The following is a 23,437-nucleotide window of genomic DNA, read 5'->3' as shown; positions in this document are numbered from 1 at the left end:
CACATGGCTGGGCTGCCCTCTGGGAGGCGAGAGCCATGATTTGGGACTATTCTTAGCAAACCACTGGCTCCCCTCCCAGAGGCCCAGCAGGCAGCAGGCCCAAGCTTCCATACGCCCGCCCAGCCTGCCATTTCCTGACCCCGTGTATGGAGGTCCCACAGGGCTAGAAGGGACTAGTGGGCATGGACTGAGGACAAAGCCCTCCAGCTTTCACATGAGAGGTGCCTGGCCCACCCAGCCTGCCCCAGGCCTCACCCAGAGGCCCAGGGCCACACACCTGGCTGCTGAGGAAGCCCTGCAGAGTCCTGGCCACAGGGGACAGCTCATAATCAAAGGCCCCCACCCCCACATCAACTGAGCACTCACTCCATGCCATGCACTGGGCCACATGCTTTGCACTGATTTTCTCCCACTGAACCTACAAGGAGGTAGAGGTTACTGACCCCACTCTAAAGATGAGGAAACCAAGACATTAATTGACTTGCTGAGGTTGCATGGTACATTAGTATCAAAGCATATCTAGAATCTGGGCTGTCTCTCAGGTGCCAGGTTGGGCAGAGGAGACCTGAACATAGCCAGGTGGGGGACCCCTTCCCTGTGCAAGCCCGGGGCTTAGCAGAGAAGGAGCCCGCCCCAGAGGGCAGTGGCTCTCATCATAGATGCAGCTACATGTGTGCTCTCTCTCTCCCCTGGGGGATCATCCCATCCCTGTCAAAGATCCGCAGGCTTGGGTTCAGAAGGAGAATCCCCAGGCAGTTCCTCCCCTATTCTGGTAGGAAAAGAACAGTTGGAGCACCCCACCCAGGCCACACAGCCTCACTTCAGGAAGCCTCTGGAGACCCAGGGAAGATGAGAATCAAAATTCAAAGAGCACCTGCTGGCACTTAAGGCACAAACGCAGCCTTGTAATGCAGAGGTGGAGAGGCCAAATGACTCTCAGAGTAAAACACAGGAGACTGAGCTTTTTGGGGTCCTCAAACCCAAAGTGAGAGTCTAGAAATAAGCTCCACCACAGAGCACCTGTACCATCACCACCCCAAACAGGACAACTTCCGGGCACTGTGCCATGCAGGTAAACGGTGATAACCAGGCAATGTGCGCCTCGGCCTACCTCTCAGAACCCACCTGTGTCTGGTTCCTGGCCTCTGCTGTCAGCTGGCTCTGGCAAGCATATGTGTCTATGCCCCCCAGGAGCTCACAGCCAACTCCATTCTGCCCAGGTACTTGAGCGGCTTCCCTGTGGCTCCGAGTCTTGTGTCTGGGAATGTCGGTTCCCATCCCCATCTGTGCTCTGGTGGGTCTACCTATATGTCCACTTACATGTCTGCCTCCCATGTGGGGAGATTCAGATCCCAGCGATGGTGTATTTCTACGTACGTGTCTGCAGCCCATACGTGGCCCACGCTGATGCGTTCATGTATGTCTGTCCCCGCACATGTCTGTGTCCCCGGGTTGTTTGCTCACCCCCACCATCCTCCTGTGTCTGTCCTCGTGTACATATGTATCCAGTTCCTCTATGTCTCTGCCCACACAGCTGTAAACCTGAGCACACACATGCACTCACGTCTCTGCCCACATGGGCATCCCCCACAGATGCCTGGGTAACCCAGGTCTGTGCACCACCTGTTTGGAGGCAGGCAAGTGTGTTCACCCAAGTTCTCACAGTGCCAGCCAAGGGCTTCGGGGTGAACTCAGCAACTCCCACTCCCAGAACTGCACCCAAGGCCACGAGCGTGAGCACACTGCCACCTCCGCAAAGTGTTCCAGAAAAACAGAAACCTGCCAGGGACAATGAAGGAGGGAGCAGGGCCCCAGATACAGCAGAGCCTCACAGAAGTGAGGTCAGAGCTGTGCCAGGAACCACCCACCTCAAGCCACCTGGGCCCTACTGTGCCCACCCCCAACACTGGCCAGGGAAGGGAGGGGGGTGCATGCACCACCTGGGGTCTGTCTGTACTCATAGGAAACTGGCCAAGTGCCTGCCAGCCTCCCAACCTACCCCCAACCCCCAGCGACAGAGGCTCTTCAGAAAGGAAGTGAGGACTTCCTCCTGCTTGCCTCTGAACCTCCTATAAGGCTGGCTCTAGACCCCAAACCCCAGGAGCCACAGGGCAACTAGGAGAGTCCCGTGCTCAGCCCAAGCCAAGAAACCAAATGGGTTACTTCAGAAATCCACCAGCAGGAAACAAACAAATCTGGGAGTGGGTGGGGATGAGTTCAGGAGAACCTCCTCAGGGCCCCTGCTGCTCCCTGCCCTTGGAGCAGGGTAATAAGGAAGGGTGGGCATGGAGCTGGAACATTTCAGCACATTTGCTTGCTTGCATGGAACTGGATCTCTGCTGCCCTGGCAGTCTCGCAGCCTGTATCACTCACGTAGCAATTAATGGTGTGTAGCCTCTTGGCTTTCCACTATCATCAGTCCAGGACTGGTATTGAAACCCTGTATCAGGGAACTTGGTGTGTTTATGTCCTGTCTTGCCCGAAGGGGCTGAGCCTCCTGAGGACAGAATCCTCCAAATCCTCCCCCACTCACACACTCCAGGGGCACAGCCCAGTGCCCTGCCTGGCATTTAAGAGGTGTTCGGCCACTGGGTTCAGTTTACTCTAACCAGAAGCCAAGGAGTTGGTGCCTGGGCCTCTGGCTGGGAGAGTAGAGATGCCCAGAAGATTCCCGGGGCCATGAAGTTTTTTACTCCCATCTCTGACAACCCAAGAGACATGAAAGGGCTCCAACCATCCCAGCCACCTTCAGGAGCCCGGTCTCCCATAGGCCACTCTCTCTCTGACAGGTTGCTGCCCCTTCAGGAAAACCCTATGAAACTGAAAAATGTACTCTCCTCGGAGACCCGGGCCTACAGAGGAAGAGGGCCAGATTGGGCCAAGAATCAAAGCCTGTGCCCGCTGAGACTTCTGGACTCGTCCTGGGTCTGCGGGCCTCACGCCCCCTAGAGATGAGTCCCAGGACCCCATCTCGGTCATGAAGCGGCTTCCCTCTCCCCAATCTCCCCCTAACTTCGCGGGGAACCCTAGCTCCTGGCCGTGCTCCCAGGTCTGGCAATGAAAAGTGGAATCGTCGCCAGCCCATGCCTACACCAAACCCAAGGAACTCGGGAGAGGGGGTAGCCCAGGGTCCAACACACAGAACTACCCAGCAACTGCACCCTGTGAGTCCCTCTTGCCTCCCAGGGACCAATCCTGAGCGGGTGTGGGGTAAAGGCCCAGGACTTCACCTCTCCAGAGGATGGGGAGTTGGTGTCTGGAGCAGCCTAGGGCTGGGGGGTGCCCGGGGGATTCCAGATTTGCCCTCCCCTCGCCAGCCCCAGGCAGGGACACTTCGGTACCTGCCAGCCCGCGGCTCCGGGGGGCATCCGTGCTCCTGCGGCCGGCGTGCTGTGCCCGAACTGCAGGCGCCGAGTCAGGCAGCGGCGGGGCGCGCTCGGCGCGGGCTCTGGCTCTGGCTCGCTCCTCCCAACTTCCCCAGCCCATGCGGGGGCAGAGGCGGCTCCGGAGGTGGGCAGGCTAGGCGGACCCGGCGAGGCCACACGAGAGGGAGCCCGCGCTCACCGGCGACGGGAGCACCGCGCCCCGGCCAGTGAGCGCCGCGCTGCTCCCCCGCGTCCCCAGCGCCAAGGGGCGGACCCGGCCCGGCCGCCAATCACCGCGCCCGCCCCCGCCCGGACCGCGAGCCCCAGCCTCACCGCGAGGGGCGGGGGGCTCAGATTTAAAGACACACTCACTCCAGCCGCGGCCCCCGGGCGGACTGAACGCGGGCCCCACGTTCCCCGGCCGCGCTTCCTCCCTCCGCCCGCCCACCCTCCGCGAGGAGGAAAAGTTTGGGGCGGGGGAGACTGCCCGGGAAGCCAGTTCCTCTTCCCTCGTCGCTAGTGCGGCTCCTTCTGGAAGACACCCAAACCCGACATCCAGCCTCCAGGCTGCGAGAGGCAGCAGCTCTCTGGGCGCCACACCCCGTCCCGGACGCCGGCTACCCGCGACACCCGCTGGCCCGGCTTCCCTCGCCCCGCTCTGCTTTACAGCCAGGCCGAGCCTCGGCGGGACCGAGCCCAGCATCCGTGCTCCGGGCCGGCCTCGCTGTGCAGTGCGGCCGGAGCTGGACGATCGTCCGCTCTGCACTTTTGCCTCGCACGTGTCGAAGGGGAGCCCCTAAACAGCAGACTGTCCCCCCAAGCAGGGGCTTCTCCCACGCCCCGGGGTCCTAAGGAAACGCGCCCCTCGGCCCCCAGAGGCGAAAGGGGAACGACAGAGCAGAGCTTTGGATGGAGAGGGGTCCCTCCGCCCCCACCCATCATGCGGTTCCAGGCAGTGACCCGCACCATAGGCCTGCCCCTCCACCACCCCTCACCCCACACGCGCGGACTCGCACTAGGCGGCAGCCAGCCCGGCCCACTCCGACGGCCCCGCACCTCCCCGCAAGCACGTGGGTGAACGCACCCACGTGTGTGCGTTCACTCCTCGCTGGTGCTTCCTCGCGGAGAGATGGGCTTTGTTGTGGTTGGTGAGTCACTTCCTCCCCCTCGCCGCTCCACACTCGGGAAATCCTTTTTTCTCACCTGTTACCACCTGCCTCACCCCCATTCAGGACTGGAGCGGGATTTGGGCAAGCTGGGGTTGCCCCAGGATGCAGGCAGTGTAGGCTCCACCTCTGTCAGGCTGAAGAGCGCTGGGCTGGGACAGGGGAACACATTCCCCATGATCCCTAACAATAACTGAAGACAAGAGAAATGACTCATTGTGGTAGTCTCACCATGTCCCTAGCACCTAGCTCTTAAGTGCTTCGCGATGTTATAAGGTCAATACTTTTCTGATCCCTATTTTAACAAATGAGGAAACAGGCCCAGGGAAGACTTGTCCTCAGCTCCATACCTGCTCCTGCGCCACCCAAGGTGTGTGAAAAGGGCAGCAGCAGAGAAAATCCCATAGTGGCCTTGGGAAACAGACCTGATCTTCAGAGTTCAGCCGAGCTAGGCTCAAAGTGGCTCACAATTTACTGGCTGTGTGGTCTGGGAAAAGTGATATAAGTTCTCAGATTCCCAACTTCTACATCCATAAGATGGCTTCATCCTCCTTCAAAGAGGTGTTTGAGAAGCCAATGAGCTAGGCAAGTAATGTCCAGGCATCGTGCGTGGCACACTGTACGACTCCATCCTGGGCCACAGTTTCCTTCCTTCTTCCTCTTGCCACAGCCCCATATCCCATCCCACCAGCTGTCAGACTCCCCAGCTGAAGCCTGCCATCCTGAGGATACATTCCAGGATAATGCCCTCCTCTAGGCCAGGACTAAGGTAGGGGTAAGCAGATGCAAAATACACATTTACATACGTGTGCATGTGTATGCACACATGTATACACATACATGCACATATATGTATACCAATATAGACATACATAAACATGCATACCTATAGGTATGCATGCACACATATATACATACATAAACATAGCACATACGCATATGCACATACACACATACAACTACACACACTTTGCTTCCCCTCACCCTCCCTGCCCAGCAGATGCTGGGATCCATGGCTGTGTGCCTCTCTAGCTCCCAGAGAACAAAAGCTGTGTCCTACCTGTGCCTGACCTGTCTTTTGGTCCACAGCACAGTGCCTGGCATGTCTCCATATGTTCATTTGTACTCACCACACACACAGTAGGTGTTCTTGTTGAACCAAGCAGAAAAGCCCATGACAAAGATGTTCTCAGGAGAGCCTGCAGTCACAACCCTTCTGGCTCTAACAGTCAGCCTCAGGGTTCAGCTGGTAGGTAGGGGGCTGAGGGCTTGGAGGTTCCCCAGGGTCAGGCCACAGACTGCATCCAAACCACAGTGCCCAGCCTCACCAGCCCACCACCAACCCCCCAGAGGGCCTGCCAAGTCCCTACTCAGAATAGCAAGTCCTGCAGCCCTGGCTCTCTGCTGACCATGGGGCTAGGAGAGTCCCAACCACAAGAAAGACTCACAGTCAGATCTTCCCCACCTTGGGCCTGGGAGGGGAACAAGGACTGAAAGTTGAAGGAGAGAAGGCCACAGAGCAGCCCTGGGTACACCCAAGAGAAGGCATCCTGTTCTCTCCCCAGCCCCAGGCAGAATGAAAGAATCAGTCAAGCCAACTCTCAGTTGAGCCCATTTAAGCTTCTCAAACTGCAGCAGAAGATTCCTGAGAAATCTGGAAGCTCAGAGCAGAAGCCCAAAATCCCCTGAGAAAAGATTCATGGGTCCCAGAACAGGATCCAGGAAGGAGAGAGGTCGGGACTGACCCCCACTCACCCAGCACTTCACCAGCACTGCCAGCACCCACATCCCACACACACAAGCGCCCAAGACACCATGTTTTCATGCTTGTATTGCTCGTGTGTGAACTCATATTTGCAGGGATCCATGTTTGTGCAAGTGTCTAGTGGGAGCAAGTGTGGCTTTATGAGTGAGCATGTGTGTAAGTGTGTATACGTGTAGCGCACACACAAAGCACTTGCCACAGTCCAAAACCAGACGAGCTGCTGCTGCAAAGAATATGAGTAACCTGTTACTCACGCCCCGACAGACTCACCTGTGGCCGTCCGCTGCCCCATCAGCCCAAGCAAGGTGCTGGTGCTCTTGGGAGAGAGCTCCCAAGTTCAGTCCCTGGGCAGAAACATGAGCTGTGGGAACCCCAGATTCCCTCAAGGGAACACTCAAGCCAAAAATGATTTGCTGACAGGCACAAATGACTTGCTGGAAAGCAGAGGAGCTGGGTTCAAACCAGCAAAGATGAATCTTGATGAAAGACGGGAAACAGGCCCTCGCCGCTCTTCTCTAGTCCCCATTCCCCTGACATCCGCCACAGCTAAGGGACACTGGGCCTGAGGAGTGGACAACATCAGGACATGGGCTGGCCTGGCCTTGCTCCTTGTGACCACATTACTGCCAAGAACAGGGATCATGTGCACCCTTCAGGGTGGGAGTCTTGGGGCCTGCAATTTTGCCCTGAGCCCAGTGGTCTCTGAGCCTCAGGCAAACTCATCCCTGACGCCTGAATCCCAACACAGATAGATCCCCTGTCTGCCCTGGCCATCTGCCCTTCCAGACCCACTGCCCCATCTCCAGCATCCAGCACTCCCACTTTTTCAGCCCCCTTCTGTGTGCAATCCTAAAGACAAGGGCTTTAAGCGGGGCAGACCTGGGCTTGGATCTAGCCACAGCAACTTTACCACCATGTGACCCCTATGCTACAAGTTACCACATTGCTCCAAGTCTGCTCATTTGTAAAATGATTCGAAGAGCAGTTCTTGCTTCCTGGGAAAGTCTGGAGGATAAAAGGTGCTTGGCACTCAGCCAGTACTTACTGATGACAGCTGTTCCTGTCATTACTGTTGCCACCCAAGCTCACACCATGACCTAGCCCTGAACCTGCCAGGGCAGAGCGGTGTTTGGAGGCTGAGTTCAGGTTCCTCCTCCAGGCAATTTGCCTTGGACTCCTCCCCTGTCTACCCATGGGATCTCTGTCCACTCCGGAATCCTTCCCCTCCCTTCCCTTCCAGGCCCTGGGACCCAAGCATCCCCGCCTGGTGCAGGATACATGTTCAGTTATCAGCATCATATTATGGGCAGGATTATTCATTTTATTGGTTATATCCTTCTTTGGGTCTATGCCTAAGGATTACATCCCCCAACTCCCAAATTCACACATAAGGTTCAAACCTTTTTTTATCAAGACCCAAAGTAAGGAATACATTTTACACCGGGGCCGGCTACACAGATATGTGAATGTGTGTTATTCACAAAGAAATGCTTAGCCTTACTGCATTGGATGCATCTTGCTTCCTTCCTTCCTTCCTTGGACAGAGTCTCAGGCTAGAGTGCAGTGGTGGTGGCACAATCTCGGCTCACTGCTGCCTCCAACTCCTGGATTCAAGCAATTCTCCTTCCTCAGCCTCCCAAGTAGCCAGAATTACAGGCGGCTGCCACCACGCCCAGCTAATTTTTGTATTTTTAGTAGAGACAGGGTTTCACCATGTTGGCCAGGCTGGTCTCAAACTCCTGACCTCAGGTGATCCACCTGCCTCAGCCGCCCAAAGTGCTGGGATTACAGGTGTGAGCTACCATGCCCAGCCCTCTAATCTATCTTATCCTATTTCTTTTTGTTATTGCTGACTGCAGGGCACTACACTGATTTTGCCTATGACCTGCAGTTTGAACATGCTGCATAGAACAATGAGGTTGCTAAGAGCAGGGACCAGATCTTGCTCCCCTCCCTCCCCACAGGACCACTTAAGGGCCTGACTGAAGAGCACCCAGGACATGTGGCAGGAGCCTGATTCTAGTTCCAGAACATTCTTCGAGTTCTACAGGGAGATGCTCCATCAGATCAGGAGAGAAAAGCAGGGAGGAATCCTGGCTCATTCATTCCACAAATATTTCATTCATTTATTTAGTCAGTCAGGCCAGGTACTGTGGCTCACACCTGTAATCCCAACACTTTGAGAGGCTGGGGGGGCGTAGTGGATCACCTGAGGTCAGGAGTTTGAGACCAGCCTGGCCAACATGGCGAAACCCCGTCTCTACTAAAAATACAAAAAAATTAGCCAGGCATAGTGGCGTGTGCCTGTAATCCCAGCTACTTGGGAGGCTGAGGCACGAGCATTGCTTGAAACTGGGAGGCAGAGGTTGCAGTGAGCTGAGATCACACCACTGCACTCCAGCCTGGGCGACAGACTCTGTCTCAATTAAAAAAAAAAAATTAGTCTGTCAACAAACATTTATGGAGCCCCTTCTATATTCCAAGACTGTTCTATCCCCTGAGAAGTGAATGAGGCAGACAAGTTCCTGCCTTCATGGAACTGACATTTTAGTGGGCTGGGAGGACAGTAAACAAGTACACAACAAAAAAAGAAGGATCATTTCTTCTGGTCCCTGCGGGGCTGTCGGGGAGAGAGTGAGGGTCCACAGATAGACAGCTGGCCCCTCTCTGAAGGAGAGCTGCTCAAGCATCCAAGCTCCATGTGGAAATGCTCTTTAAGTGCCCACTATGTGCCTGACTCTGGGCTCAGGACACAGAGATGAATAAGACCCTGCCCTGCCCTGAGGTGCTCACAGACCTGTGGGAGAGGCAGACAAGTCACAGATCATTTCAGAGCCCTGTGTTTCCTGCAGGGTCGGGGTGGGGCCAGGGTGCTGGGGAAGCACGATTGGCAGCACCCAGCAGGGCAGGATGCAGGACCTTCCAGGTCAGCTGGGGGTGGGGAGACGTGGGTGCATTCAAGGGCCCTGCCATCTCTAGCAATGTACGGAGGTTTGTTCTGGCTTCTGCATCAGACAAGACCTGAGTTTTCATTTGGTTTCTGCCACTTAGCTGTGTGACCTCAGGCAAGTCACTTAATGTCTCTGAGCCTCAGTTTCCACATCTGTAAAATGGGGATAGTCATACCTACCTTGATAAGTTTTGAGATCAAATGAACTAATAATTTTAAAATTCTTAGCAAATAGCTGTCTGAGAGGAAGCTCATAATAGGAGTTGTGGGCCGGGCGCGGTGGCTTACGCCTGTAATCCCAGCACTTTGGAAGGCCGAGGCAGGTGGATCACGAGGTCAGGAGATCGAGACCATCCTGGCTAACACGGTGAAACCCCGTCTCTACTAAAAATACAAAAAATTATCTGGGCGTGGTGGCGGGCGCCTGTGGTCCCAGCTACTCAGGAGGCTGAGGCAGGAGAATGGCGTGAGCCCGGGAGGCGGAGCTTGCAGCGAGCGGAGATCGCAACACTGCACTCCAGCCTGGGTGACAGAGCGAGACTCCGTCTCAAACAAACAAACAAAAAAAATAGGAGTTGTGGTTATCAATATCAGAAGATTCCTCTCCAATGCTTGGTCCTTCTGCCCACACCTCCTCGCTCCCTGAGCCAGCACTCGTACAGAGCCCCCTGGGGCATGCAGAGACTCCCCTAGCACTACTGCCGTCAGAAAGGTGCTCCAAGTGGCCTTCTACTGGGTCTCGCTGCAGAGTCCCAGGCTCTGGACACTGGGAAAGACGAGGGGTGGGAGGGGACTGCCAAACCCTGCAGCAGCAGGACCATCCATCCCTGAATAAACAGGCTGTCACCCCTTCCATCTCACCCTCTCCCTCCTTTAAATAACTCAGATCTGGCCAGGCACAGTGGCTCACACCTGTAATCCCAGCACTTTGGGAGGCTGAGGCGGGCAGATCACCTGAGGTCAGGAGTTTGAGACCAACCCGGCCAACGTGGTGAAACCCCATCTCTACTAAAAATACAAAAATTAGCTAGGCATGGTGGCAGGCACCTGTAATCCCAGCTAGTGGGGAGGCTGAGGCAGGAGAATCACTTGAACCCGGGAGGTGGAGGTTGCAGTGAGCCAAGATCGCGTCATTGCACTCCAGCCCGGGCGACAAGAGCAAAACTCCGTCTCAATAAATAAATAAATAAATAACTCAGATCTGTTGCCCAGTTGTCTCCAGGCAACACCACTCCAGGCTCCCAAGGATGTCTTACTCCGACAAAGCCATTTATGAAGATGCTGCAGGGAGGTGGGGGCGAGGAAGGGGTCAGGGATCTACAGAGGCCAGGCCTGACACAACTTCCCAGGGGCTTTCATGTGACGAGCTCCAAGGCTGACAGTGCTCTGGGCTAGTGGGCACTTGGAGGGGTTGATTACCAGGCACATTCCAAAGGCTGAGGCCCCCAGACTTGCTAGGAAGGTCCCAGACTCTGTGAAGCTTTGGGCACGAAGAAGCCGAAGCAGTGCCTTGGGAAGGTCACTGGCCAGGGTTCAGTTTCCTGCATGCCAGGCTCAGTGCCAACCCTCACTGGCTGTGTTATCCCAGCCAGGCCACCACTCTCTGAGCCTCAAAGAACCTGAGTGCTAGAAGACAGCTTTGCTGAGGGGTGGGAAACAGACATTCTCACACTTTTCTAGCAGTATCCATGCAAATGGCAAAGGCACAGACCCTTTGCCTCAGCAATTCCATCCCTAGGACTTTCGCCTAGAAATGTGCTTGCATGTGTGCAAACTGACAACTGAACAAGGCTATTCATAGTTTGAGTGAGATGATGAAAGAGAAGATTGAAAGGTCTGTCAATAGAGAGGTGATTGGCTAAACTATGGAACATCCAAAACTAGGAACACCATGCAGCTATTTTAAAACCCAAGGCAGATGTATGTGGGCTGAGAAAAAATGCTTGCTAGAGTAAGGGGCAAGATTCAGAGGTGGACATAGACAAGGATGACCACAGTGGTGTTGACCATGACAGTGGGGTGCTGGAGGCAGCCTCAGTATCTGTCTTTAAGGTGATGAATAAGTCACATGGATTCCAACCACAGAATCCTGTCCGACAGTTACACCCACCCAGATGCACACACAGAAATGTGCAGCGAGCTTGGAAATCCAGTATCCAGGGATAAGAGTAATAAATGTGGCCGGGCGCAGTGGCTCATGCCTGTAATCCCAGCACTTTGGGAGGCCGAGGCAGGCGGATCACGAGGTCAGGAGATCAAGACCATCTTGGCTAACACGGTGAAACCTCGTCTCTACTAAAAATACAAAAAATTAGCCGGGCGTGGTGGCAGGCGCCTGTAGTCCCAGCTACTCGGGAGGCTGAGGCAGGAGAATGGCGTGAACCTGGGAGGCAGAGCTTGCAGTGAGCCAAGATTGCACCACTGCACTCCAGCATGGGTGACAGAGCGAGACTCCATCTCAAAAAAGAAAAAAAAAAAAGAGTAATAAATGTATAATACTATTGAGGCTGAGCGTGTTGGCTCATGCCTATAATCCAAGCACTTTGGGAGGCCAAGGCCAATGGATCACCTGAGGTCAGGAGTTCAAGACAAGCCTGGCTAACATGGAGAAATCTCGTCTCTACTAAAAATACAAAAATTCAGGCCGGACGCGGTGGCTCACGCCTGTAATCCCAACACTTTAGGAGGCCGAGGCGGGCGGATCATGAGGGAGGTCAGGAGTTTGAAGCCAGCCTGGCCAACATGGTGAAACCCCATCTCTACTAAAAGTACCAAAAAAAAAAAAAAAACCTAAATTAGCCAGGTGTGGTGGCACATGCCTGTAATCCCAGCTACTCAGGGGGCTGAGGCAGGAGAATCACTTGAACCCAGGAGGCAGAGGTTGCAGTGAGCCAAGATCGTGTCATTGCACTCCAGCCTGGGCAATAAGAGTGAAACTCCATCTCAAAAAATAAATACATAAATAAAATAAAAATAAAAATACAAAAATTTACTGGGCGTGGTGGTGTGTGCCTGTAGTTCCAGCTACTTGAGAGGCTGAGGCAGGAGAATCACTTGAACTCAGGAGGCAGAAGTTGCAGTGAGCCGAGATCATGCCACTGCACTCCAGCCTGGGTGACAGAGTAAGATCCTGTGTCAAAAAATTAAATAAAATAATAAATCACACTTATAGGCTTGTATACACACGGTCAACCTCTGGAAGGCTGTAGAAGAGGCTGGAAAGAGGACTTAGTCCTAAGAGGCGACTGGGGTCTGGGAGAGGGGAGCAGACTGACCTCCCACTATCCTACTGTATAGTTGAGTTTTTTACACCATGCATTTCTGACATTCTAATAATTAAGTCATTTGTCATTTTAATTTGGAATATTCTTACATATGCACAAATGTAGAGAATAGTATAATCGATTCTATACACCTATATTGTCCAGATATGACAGTTATCAAGATTTTGCCACACTTGCTTCATCTACTGTTTTCCTTTTCCCTGTTGGAGTGTTTTAAAGCAGCCCCCAAATATCACACCATTCACCCCTCCCGCCATCAGAATATGACGGACATAATAAATGCAATTTAAAGAAACAGAATCAGGGCCAGGCATGGTGGTTCATGCCTGCAATCCCAGCACTTTGGGATGCCGAGGCGGGCAGATCACCTGAGGTCAGGAGTTTGAGACCAGCCTGGCCAACACGGTGAAACCCTTTTCCTACTAAAAATACAAAAATTAACCAGGCGTGGTGGTGGGCGCCTGTAGTCCCAGCTACTCAGGAGGCTGAGGCAGGAGAATCACTTGAACCCAGGAGGCGGAGGTTGCAGTGAGCCGAGATTGCACCACTGCACTCCAGCCTGGGCGACAGAGCGAGACTCCATCTCAAAAAAAAGAAAAAAGAAACAGAGTCTGAGAAGCCAGTCAGTGCACCCTGCCAGACCTGGAGCAGCCCTGTACTAAACCCCCTTGCCTCTGCTTGACTATTCCCAGCAACGAGGAACTCATGACCTGACTCAGTCTCCTTTCTTGTGGTGCTAGCTGAGATCTAGGCTTCTCAGAAGACACAGACACCAGCCAGCCGACCCACCCTTTGCATCTTGCAGGCACCCAGCAGCAGGCAGGGGTGGCCCAGGGGAACCCAGCCCAGCTTATCAGCCTGCTCACCTCTACAGCAAACTCAGAAGCATAATGCATTTAATGCACATTCATTTCAACTAGCAGCCGCCGGAGCTCCGCTGGCTTGGAAGTCCCCTCCAGACACCCCCAGACAATCTGAGGCAAGCATTCACAGTCCAGCAGTTACAAGTAAACAGTTGTTCCCCAGCCTGCCTGTGTGTGCATTTGAATCACTGGTGGAGGGGTTACACCACAGACTCCCAGGCTCCGCCCAGCCCTCCTCAGCCAGAATCTCCAGGGCTGAGCCTGGGAAAGCCCCCTAGGAGGGTTTAAGGCCACGGTAGAATGTTTCACATTTGGGAATCCATGTTCCAAGGGACTCCAAGGTATTCCTCTGGCTGATAGGCCAATCTGACCCTTAGCTGCCTGCCAGCCTGGGGTGAGATGTTCCCAACTCCAGCTGTCAGAGGCCCCAGCAATGCCAGCTCCTCTTAAGAGTGTGCTGGCCAAGGCTCAGAAGGAACACATGCAGCCCCTAAATCCAAGGTGCCTTCCGCGGCTAGAGGTAATGGATTCAGAGATGGTACCATGCCCCCTCCACTGTGGGTAGATAAAGGCAAGCTTTAAAGCCAGGCTGCCAGATTTAAATCCCAGCTCTGTCCCTTACCAGCTGTGTGCCCCGAATCTAAGTCTCTTATCTACTATAGGACCATAATAAGAGTCCTACCTCAGGAGAATTGCTTGAACCTGGGGGGGCGGAGGTTGCCATGAGCCAAGATCACACCACTGCACTCCAGCCTGGGCGACAGAGCGAGACTCCATCTCAAAACACACACACACACACACACACACACACACACACACACACACACAGAGTCCTGCCTCATGGGCTAGGGTGAGGCTGCAGTGCTCTGCCCACTACACCCCGTCCATAAGAAGTCCTGGGCAGGGGCTCCCTGTGGGCAAAGGCAGGGAAGTGGGGGTGGGGGGGCTCCACACTTGGGCTCTAGGGAAAGAAAGTTTCCTTAAAAACCTTGCCTGGTGACCAGGCGCAGTAGCTCAAGCCTGTAATCCCAGCACTTTGGGAGGCCGAGCCGGGTGGATCACCTGAGGTCAGGAGTTCGAGACCAGCCTGGCCAATGTGGTGAAACCTCATCTCTACTAAAAATACAAAAATTAGCTGGGCATGGTGGCGGGCACCTATAATCTCAGCTACCCGGGAAGCTGAGGCAGGAGAATCGCTTGAACCCGGGAGGTGAAGGTTGCAGTGAGCCGAGATTGCGCCACTGCACTCCAGCCTGGGCGACAAGAGCAAAACTACATCTCAATAAAAACCTTACCTGGTGGACTACACCTGCCTTCTTCCCAGTAAGACAGGCAACTACTCTGACAGAGGGAAGCCCAGGGGCCAGGCTCCATAAGGGCCATCACAACAGGTCAAGGCCCCGACCAGGCTTCTGGAAACCTGAATCCTCATCTCATTCATGCCTTCCCATGTCTGCACTGGGAAAGCCAAGGAGCCTCTCAGCCTGTCTCTTCATCTGTAAAATGGGATAAATAACCCCTGCCTTGTGCGTAATCACAAGGTACTGTCCTCAGGCCCCATTGGTGGGGGGTGGGTGGGTAAACTGCCCATTTGGTGGCAGGTGGCGAACTTCAGATAACTCAAGGGCATTGTCACAATGAGCCCCAGGGCACTCCTTGCATGAAAATCAGGGCTGGGGGGCTCCTAGTGAGAAGTTAATCTAACTCCCCACCTTATCCAAGAATCCCCTCCATGCACTCCTGTCTTATCCTGGGTGCGTTCTAAGTGCTGGCTACTGTGTCAGAATCATGATCTTACTCCTCACAAAACCCTTAGAGCAGGTTCCATTGCTATCCTCATTTTACAAATGAAGAAATTGAGGCACACGGCAATTGAGGAACTTGCCCATTGTCCCCCAGCCCTCTCTGACTCCAGAGCTCTTGTGTTGGGCTACTAAACTGCTGCCTCACTTGAATCCTCCCAGTGACGGGGATCTCACTCCTTCAGAGGCCATCCATTTCCCCGAAAACTGTGCGGGGTGTTAGGACATCCTTCACCCTTCTCCACACATGAACCCGATATCCACTTCTCAGTGGCTCCCCTCACTCTCCAGCTATTCTTTTACTTCCCCTCACCTCCCACCCCCCACCTCCACCACTGGAACCACCAGAGCACAGGTACCTCCTCCCAGGGGGCTGCCTCTCAAATATTTGAGAAACACCATCTCATACCCCCACCCCCAGGCTTCTCCAGCTAAACATTCCAGGACTTTCAAAGGTTGGTGGGAACCTCTAGGACCAGAAGAGGCCTTAACTGTGATTCTACCTCCAGCTCCCCAGGGAGCCTCTTTCCCAAGGGGGTCAAGAAGAGAATGAAACCCTCCTTTCTCTCAACACTCAACACCTCCCATACCCCCCAGAAACTGGTCTCCTGGCTCTGACTTCACACCTACCTGACATTTGACACTTAGAGACCCGTGGACAAGTCCCTTTCTGCACCCCTCAGGCCCGCCTGTCAGGAGTTGTCACCCACTTCAAGTCTCTGAAGAGGGTGCAGGAGTGGGCTGCTGCTGGCAGGAGGCAGCGAAATCGTTAAAATGCCCACCGTTTCCTTACAGGGAGAGAGGGTGAGGCCAGGATGGTGGGGCTGGGGTGGCTGTGGAAGGAAGGAAAGAGCCCATGCAGGGGACTCTCGGAGCCCTGGCAGCGTCCCGGAGGTGAGCTTGCTAAGCCTGCCTGCCCCGGGGCCCTTGCTTTCTCCCCTCAAATTCCTGCCCCTTCTCCCCAGAGTGTTGTTCCACATTCTCTCACGTTCTCTTACAACTTCCCCCACACTTCTCAAGGAGGGCTGCCTGCCATCTCCAAAAACTACTATTTTAAAAGCCTCGGTGATTGTTTAATGGGTAAGGAGTTCCAGCTGAGAAGATGTAAAGCTGGAGACAGATGGTGCTGATGGTTGCACAGCCACAAGAATGTACTTAATGCCACTGTAGTGTTTAATTAAAAATCGTTAAAATGGCTGGGCGCGGTGGCTCATATCTGTAATCCCGACACTTTGGGAAGCCGAGGTGGGCAGATCACGAAGTTGGGAGTTCGAGACCCGCCTAGCCAACATGGTGAAACCCCTTCTCTACTAAAAATACAAAAATTAGCCAGGCATGGTGGTGGGCACCTATAATCCCAACTACTCAGAGGCCGAGAAAGGAGAATCACTTGAACCCAGGAGGCAGAGGTTGCAGTGAGCCGAGATCGCACCACTACACTCCAGCCTGAGTGACAGAGTGAGACTCTGTCTCAAAAAGAAAAAAAAAAAAGGTTAAAATGTTAAACTTTATGTTATGTATATTTTACCACGATTTTTTTTAAAAGACAACCCACCGAATGTGAGAAAATAATTGTCCTGCTCCAACAAAAGGCCTCCTCACAAAGTCCCAAGGGGGCCTGAGGTCTGGCTCTGAATCAGGAAGACCAGCATGTGGAGGAGGTGGAGACCCTGGAGGTCCCAAAGCCCCTCTCCCCTCCAGCCTCCCTGGTGACAGCCCTGGGGCACGGGGCAGAATCAGAACAGTGAAGGCCAAGAGACTCCCAGTCCAAACCCCACTCAGAAGAGCAGAGCTAAAAGGAGCCAGAGAGGGAGTACCTGGCCCAAGGTTAACAGCAAGTTAACCACGAAACTGGGGCCTCAGAGGGTAAATGTCTGTGGGACCCTGGCAGGGGTTCAAAACAGAAGACCAGGACCTTTCTCCCTGCTGTCCTCCATCCTGAGGAGGGACCAGCCTAATCCAACAAGCCCCCTCAAGCTCTTCATTCACTTGTGAGTTCTGCATTCAGCCTGTGCAGCCTTGGCGTATGGAGGCTTCACCCCTCCCTGAGTGGCAGCGTGATGTCTTGGAGGGTGTCAGGCTTTGGAGTCAGATTGGCCCGCCTGAGTCCTGACTCCACTCTGTAAATATGTTTCTTAGACTCAGGCGCCTCACCTGTAAAACTAACATAATCACACCTAATTGGCAGGGTTATTTTGAGGATGACGGCAAATGACATAATACCTATGGAGGACCTGATATATAGTAGGTGCTCAGTAAATATTCATTCTCTCCTCCTCCCTCCCTGGAACCCAGGGCCTCTGCCTTCTACAGAGTCAGCAGTACCACTGTCAGCCACTAACTGCCTGAGTAACCAGAGATAAGTCTATTCCCTTCTCTGAGCCTCAGTTTCCCCACCTGTAAAATGGAAGAGAACCAGGGGACCTTTCACCAGCATATATAAGCTACTTAAAAGTGTATGTAGAGGCCAGGCGCGGTGGCTCACGCCCGTAATCCCAGCACTTTGGGAGGCACAGGTGGGCGGATCACGAGGTCAGGAGATCGAGACCATCCTGGCTAACATGGTGAAACCCCGCCTCTACTAAAAATACAAAAAATCAGCTGGGCATGGTGGCGGGCGCCTGTAGTCCCAGCCACTCCAGAGGCTGAGGCAGGAGAATGGCGTGAACCCGGGAGGTGGAGCTTGCAGTGAGCCGAGATCACGCCACTGCACTCCAGCCTGGGCAACAGAGCGAGACTCCATCTCAAAAATAAATACATACATACATACATACATACATACATACATACATACATACATAAAAGTGTATGTAGAGGCCGGGCATGGTGGCTCACTCCTGTAATCCCAGCACTTTGGAAGCCCAAGATGGGTGGATCTCCTGAGGCCAGGAGTTCGAGACCAGCCTGGCCAGCATGGTGAAACCCCATCTCAACTAAAAATACAAAAAAATTAGCTGGGCGTGGTGGCGCATGCCTGTAATCCCAGCTACTCATGGGGCTGAGGTGGAAGAATTGCTTGAAACCGGGAGGTAGAGGTTGCAGTGAGCCAAGATTGTGCCACTGCACTCCAGCCTAGGCAACAAGAGTAAAACTCTGTCTCAAAAAAAAAAAAAAAAAAAAAAACGGATACAAACAAGAATACAGAATAAGAGCTCACCACTTATATGAAGTCCAGGGACAGGCAAAATTAGCCTATGACAATCATCAAGGCCAGAAGAGCAGCCTGTGGGTGACGGGCAACACTGACTGGGAGGGGCCCGAGGGAACTTTCTGGGGTGCTATAGCTTGATCTGGATTGGGGTTACGTGGACAAATGCATGTGTGAAAACTCATCAAGTTGTAACTTTAGGATTAGTACATTTTACTGTATGTGTATCTTCATCATCCCCTTCACCTACTAAGTTCAACCTCACTTCTTTCCACACTGGTCAAGTGTGGTCTGTCCTCAGGGCCTCTGAACTAGCTTGTCCATATTCCTAGAAGGCTCTCCATCCAGATCTTCTTTTCTTCCAATTAGGTCTTTGCTTAAATGTCGCCTCCTTGGAGAGGCCTTCCCTGTCCCTACATCTGAAGTGGCCACTCAGTTGCTCCCTACTGCATCCCCCTATTGTAATTCTCATCACAGCACCTGTAGTCCGTATCTGATGTTTTCCTGGTTTTGTTTGCCTGTTTGTTTATTGTCTGTCTCCCCCCACTAGGATATTAGCTCCATGACAGCAGGAATGTATCCATCTGGGTTCAAATCTTGGCTTCACCTAGAGCAATGTCTGGCACACAGTGGGTACTAAATTAATATTATTAATTAAATATTAATCTCTAGAGCAGGTAGAATTATGTCTGGAGACTTTACGCTCCTCTCACCACCTCTTCTCCTCTAGGTGGTGAGAGGAGAGTAAAGTCATAATCCTACCTGCTCTACCTGTTCATGTTTTTATTTTGAGACGGAGTCTCACTCTGTCGCCCAGGCTGGAGTGCAGTGGCGCAATCTCGGCTCCCGCCTCCCAGGTTCACGCCATTCTCCTGCCTCAGCCTCCCCGTAGCTGGTAGCTGGGACTACAGGCGCCTGCCACCATGCCCGGCTAATTTTTTGTATTTTTAGTAGAGATGGGGTTTCACCGTGTTAGCCAGGATGGTCTTGATCTCCTGACCTCGTGATCCGCCCGCCTCGGCCTCCCAAAGTGCTGGGATTACAGGCGTGAGCCACCGTGCCCGGCGCATTTTTTGTTTTTTGATGCACCCCACAAACATTCGAGAGAGACCTACAATGTGCTGGGTGCAGTCTGAACTCTCCAGGAGTTCACCACGGGGTAGAGGAAAAAGACCCACGCCAGATCTTTCCAGTGGAATGTGAGTGATGGACAATGGGGCATGTCCCCAGGCCTGGGGGAATGCCCAGAGTGAGTGGCTGGCTCAGTCTCCCAGTTCCCAGGGCTGGGAGCCCATAGGGGCTCCTGGGTGTGGCCACGGATGCAGCCAAGTAACAGGAAAGCCTGTGCCTTGGCAGCAAGCCACCCCCTTCTAAAAAGCCAGAGAGCTCAGCCAAGGCTACCCACTGTCCCCGCCTGCAGGCCCAATCACCTGCTGCTATGGCAACCTGTCTTGCCAAGCCAATGGCACTAGGCACAGGAGGCATAGCGCCAGGGGGCACAAGGCATCTGACAGGCTCCCCTGTTCTGGCAAGGGAGGTACCTTGGCCAGCTCACGCCACAGCTGGGAGAGTTGTGTGTTGTTCCTGCACATGTGTGTGCATGCCCTGCACAAGCATGCACAATTGTGCCCAGTGCAACAGTAGGCAGCCTCTTCCCAGCTGAGACCGGACTTCCAGTAGGGGGTAAAGAATTGTTTAATGATAAAAGCTCCCATTTACTGAGCATTGATTACGTGCCAGGCACCAGAAAAAAAAGACTTTTCATGTATTTCCTCATTCAAGTCACAACAACCCTGTGAGGCACATAGTATTCCCACTTTACAGGGGAGGCATAGATTAGTTAAGCAACTCGCCTAAGCCTCACAACTAGGAAGCCCCAGAGCCGGGATTAGAACCCAGGAATGGGGCTCCAAAGCCTTAATGTTAACTTCCAGGAGCAGTCTCTCCACTGACTGAGTCACTCAGTTTCCCTACTAGTCATTCATTTTCTGAGCTCTGCACAAGCAAGGAAAAAGAGACAGGTTAGATCAGGTCTCTGGCTTGAGTTGTCCCTAGTCCCCTTGCAGGACATGCAGGTAGATAATCATGATGCCAAGCCGAGGGTGGTGGCTCACACCTGTAGTCCCAGCACTATGGGAAGCTGAGGTGGGCGGATCGCTCAAGGTCAGGAGTTCGAGACCAGCCTGGGCAACATGGTGAAACTCCATCTCTACAAATAATACAAAAATATGTCGGGCACGATGGCACATGCCTGTAGTCCCAGCTACTCAGGAGGCTGAGGTGGGAGGATGGCTTGAGCCAGGGAGGTTGAGGCTACAATTAGTCATGATTGTGCCATTGACTCCAGCCTGGGTGGCAGAGCGAGACCCTGCCTCAAAAATAAAAACAAAAACAAAAAAAAACAAAAAAATCACAATACCAAGTCGTAAGTCTCAAAAAAGCAAGAGCCAAGGGCTCTCTAGGACTGAAGACGAAAGAGGGCATGGCCTGGCTCCCGCATCTGCCATGTGGATCTCAAGTGGGGGCCCCGGGATTTGCATAGGAGCTGTTCCGGAATCTGAGGACTGCTATGGGTACCCACTACAGAGGTGAAGCTCTGGTCTGGGAGGCCACCTGCTGGACAGATGGCAGCAGGACAACCTTGGCAGCTGGGCCTCCACGCTTCTCCTTCACACGTGTTTCCTGGGTGCCCACTGCGTGCCTGGCACCGTGCTAGGCATGGGAGAGTCAGAGCAACACAGACAGTAAACCAGACAGCCCCGTGGAGCTTGCAGTCTGGTGGGGGTAGCAGACATTAACCCATAGCCCCAGAAATAAAGACATAATTCCAGCTGACAGTAAGTACTTAGGGTACTCTTAGGGAGTGTGACAGGGGGTCGTGGAGAAGGCCTCTCCAAGGAGACTTGAAGCTAAGACTTGAAGGCTAATTAGTTGTGTGCCAGGCAAAGAGTTGGAGAAAGGGCATTCCAGCCAGAGGGGACAGCAGCGGGAAAGGCCCTGCAATGGGAACACTCACATCACACTCCAGAAGCGGAAAGAAGGCTGCCGCAGCTGCACAGCAATGAGCCAGAGGGCTGAGGCCCGAGGCCGGGGTTCTGGAGCTCGTATTTTCTTTTCTTTTTTTTTTTTTTTTTTTTTGAGATGAAGTTTTGCTCTTGTTGCTCAGGCTGGAGTGCAATGGCGCAATCTCAGCTCACCGCAACCACTGCCTCCTGGGTTCAAGCAATACTCCTGCCTCAGCCTCCCGAGTAGCTGGGATTACAGGTGCATGCCAACACGCCCGGCTAATTTTTGTATTTTTAGTAGAGACGGGGTTCTCCATGTTGGCCAGGCTGGTCTTGAACTCCTGACCTCAGGTGATCCGCCCACCTTGGCCTCCCAAAGTTCTGGGATTACAGGCGTGAGCCACCTGGCCCGGCCTGGAGCTTGCATTTTATCCTACAGGCAAGGCAATGGGAGGCACTGAAGGGTTTCAGTGAGGGGAGTGATGCCATCCCATCTAGCACAGTAGCTCCTGAGAGGAGTGGATTCTGGGGGGCCAGGGTGGAAGCAGGGAGGCCCCTGCAGTTGTCCAGAGGAGAAACGATGGTGGCTGGGACCAGGTGGTGACAGAGGAGATGGGGAGGAGCAGGTGGATTCTAGAGAGCCATTTTGGAAGCGGGATCCACAGGGCTGGTGTGAGGTTGGATGTTGTGGTGTTGAGGCAGGAAGGAATCAGGAATCAGGAATCAGGGGCTTGGCTGCAGACAGAACGCTGGAGAAGGCGCAGAGGAGTTCAGTCTTGATGAGTGGAGCTGGAGATGACTGTGAGGGAGCCCACGGGAGTCGCACGGGTGGGCCGGTGGGTGCAGGGGTCCAGAGTTCTGAGGACTGGTCTGGGGTAGACAAAGGCCGGGCACCATGGGCATTGGTGGCTTTTAAGCCCCAGGATGGGTGAGACCCTCCAGGAGAGGCAGGTAACAGCAGGGGAGAAGAGAAGCCGAAGCACAGCCTTGGAGGGCGGGCCGAGGGGAGGGGAGGCCTGGGGCAGGGGGAAGAGGCTCAGAAGACAAAGAGGACTGAGCAGCGGCCCAGACGGCGGAAGGGAAGCTTAGCCGCACAAAAGCTAAGAGGTGGGGAGCATTTCAACCGTGCCAAAGGCCGCTGTGCGGCCAGGCAGGGCTGGAGCCAATTTGGTAACACGGAGTCTCTCCTATACAACCCAAGCCAGGGCAGACGCCATGGTGGGTGGAGGCAGGAGGCACACAATGGAACGGGGTGAAGGGTGACCGTGAAGCGGGGAGTGTAGGGAGACGGCACCACGGACAACTGCTGTGGAGAAGGTGCGGCAGCTGGAGGGGAGAGGGCTGGCTGTGAACATGAGGGCACAGGGAAGAGTGACGTTCACCTATGGGGTGGCTGAGGGGGAGTACGTGGGGGAACGGAAGACAGGCAGGGCTCCGAGCTTTCCAGCCTCTGTTCCTTCCACTTTCACCTCGTGTCTGCAGTTACCCCATAATAACCACCCCTAACTCAGATGAGGACAGCTGAATCCCAGAGAAGATCCCAACGTCACAAGGGGGGGGATCTGCCTAAGCTGGCTCCGCGCACAGCAGGCTGTCTGGAGTCGGCCAAGGCTCATGCAAAGGTCATGTGGGCTCCTTGACCAAATCTGGACGTCCTTCCCTCCATGCCAGGTTGGCACTGCCCAGCCCCAGCAATCGCCCATCCCCACCCATCCGAGGCAGTGCCACAGAGGACAGCAGACAGACCAGGCACGGCCAGAAAGATCCATTTTGAAGGGGCTTGACCCTCCTACTGTCGGGGGAGGGGGCTTTTAAAGGAAAAGAACACAAAAATACAAATGCAAAAATTAGGTCCGGGCCTTGCAAGAGTCTGAAACTTAAGCTTCAGTTAGCCTCAGGGTAACTCCGCCTCTAACTGCAGTGACCTTAAACAAGTGACTTCACCTCTCCGAGCCCCGGTTCCTCATCTGAAAAGGGAGCCGTCAGTATAGTGCCAGCGGGAGGGCTAACTGAGGTAACTGTGCAAAATGTTTATCACAAAGCAGCGTCCCAGTGAGCGTTGGACAAACGGTGGCAGTGGCTCTTATAA

The 23,437-nt window shown here is 53.9% G+C and overlaps 1 protein-coding gene across 1 annotated transcript in view; it reads right to left on the bottom strand.

The window, feature by feature from the left end:
* Nucleotides 1-3,621, bottom strand: part of PALD1 (phosphatase domain containing paladin 1) — an 86,119-nt gene extending 82,498 nt beyond the window's left edge. Inside the window, exon 1 of the mRNA XM_032139244.2 lies at nucleotides 3,342-3,621. The gene's annotated coding sequence lies outside the window, so the exon portion shown is untranslated. The remainder of the gene's footprint in view (nucleotides 1-3,341) is intronic.
* Nucleotides 3,622-23,437: the final 19,816 nt, after the last annotated feature.

The sequence above is a fragment of the Hylobates moloch genome, unplaced genomic scaffold (genome assembly GCF_009828535.3).
Source record: "Hylobates moloch isolate HMO894 unplaced genomic scaffold, HMol_V3 SCAFFOLD_3, whole genome shotgun sequence".
In the NCBI taxonomy this organism is placed as follows: domain Eukaryota; kingdom Metazoa; phylum Chordata; class Mammalia; order Primates; family Hylobatidae; genus Hylobates; species Hylobates moloch.
The sequence above is the reverse complement of the archived record's forward strand: the minus strand, read 5'-3'. Positions and strand labels throughout refer to the sequence as shown.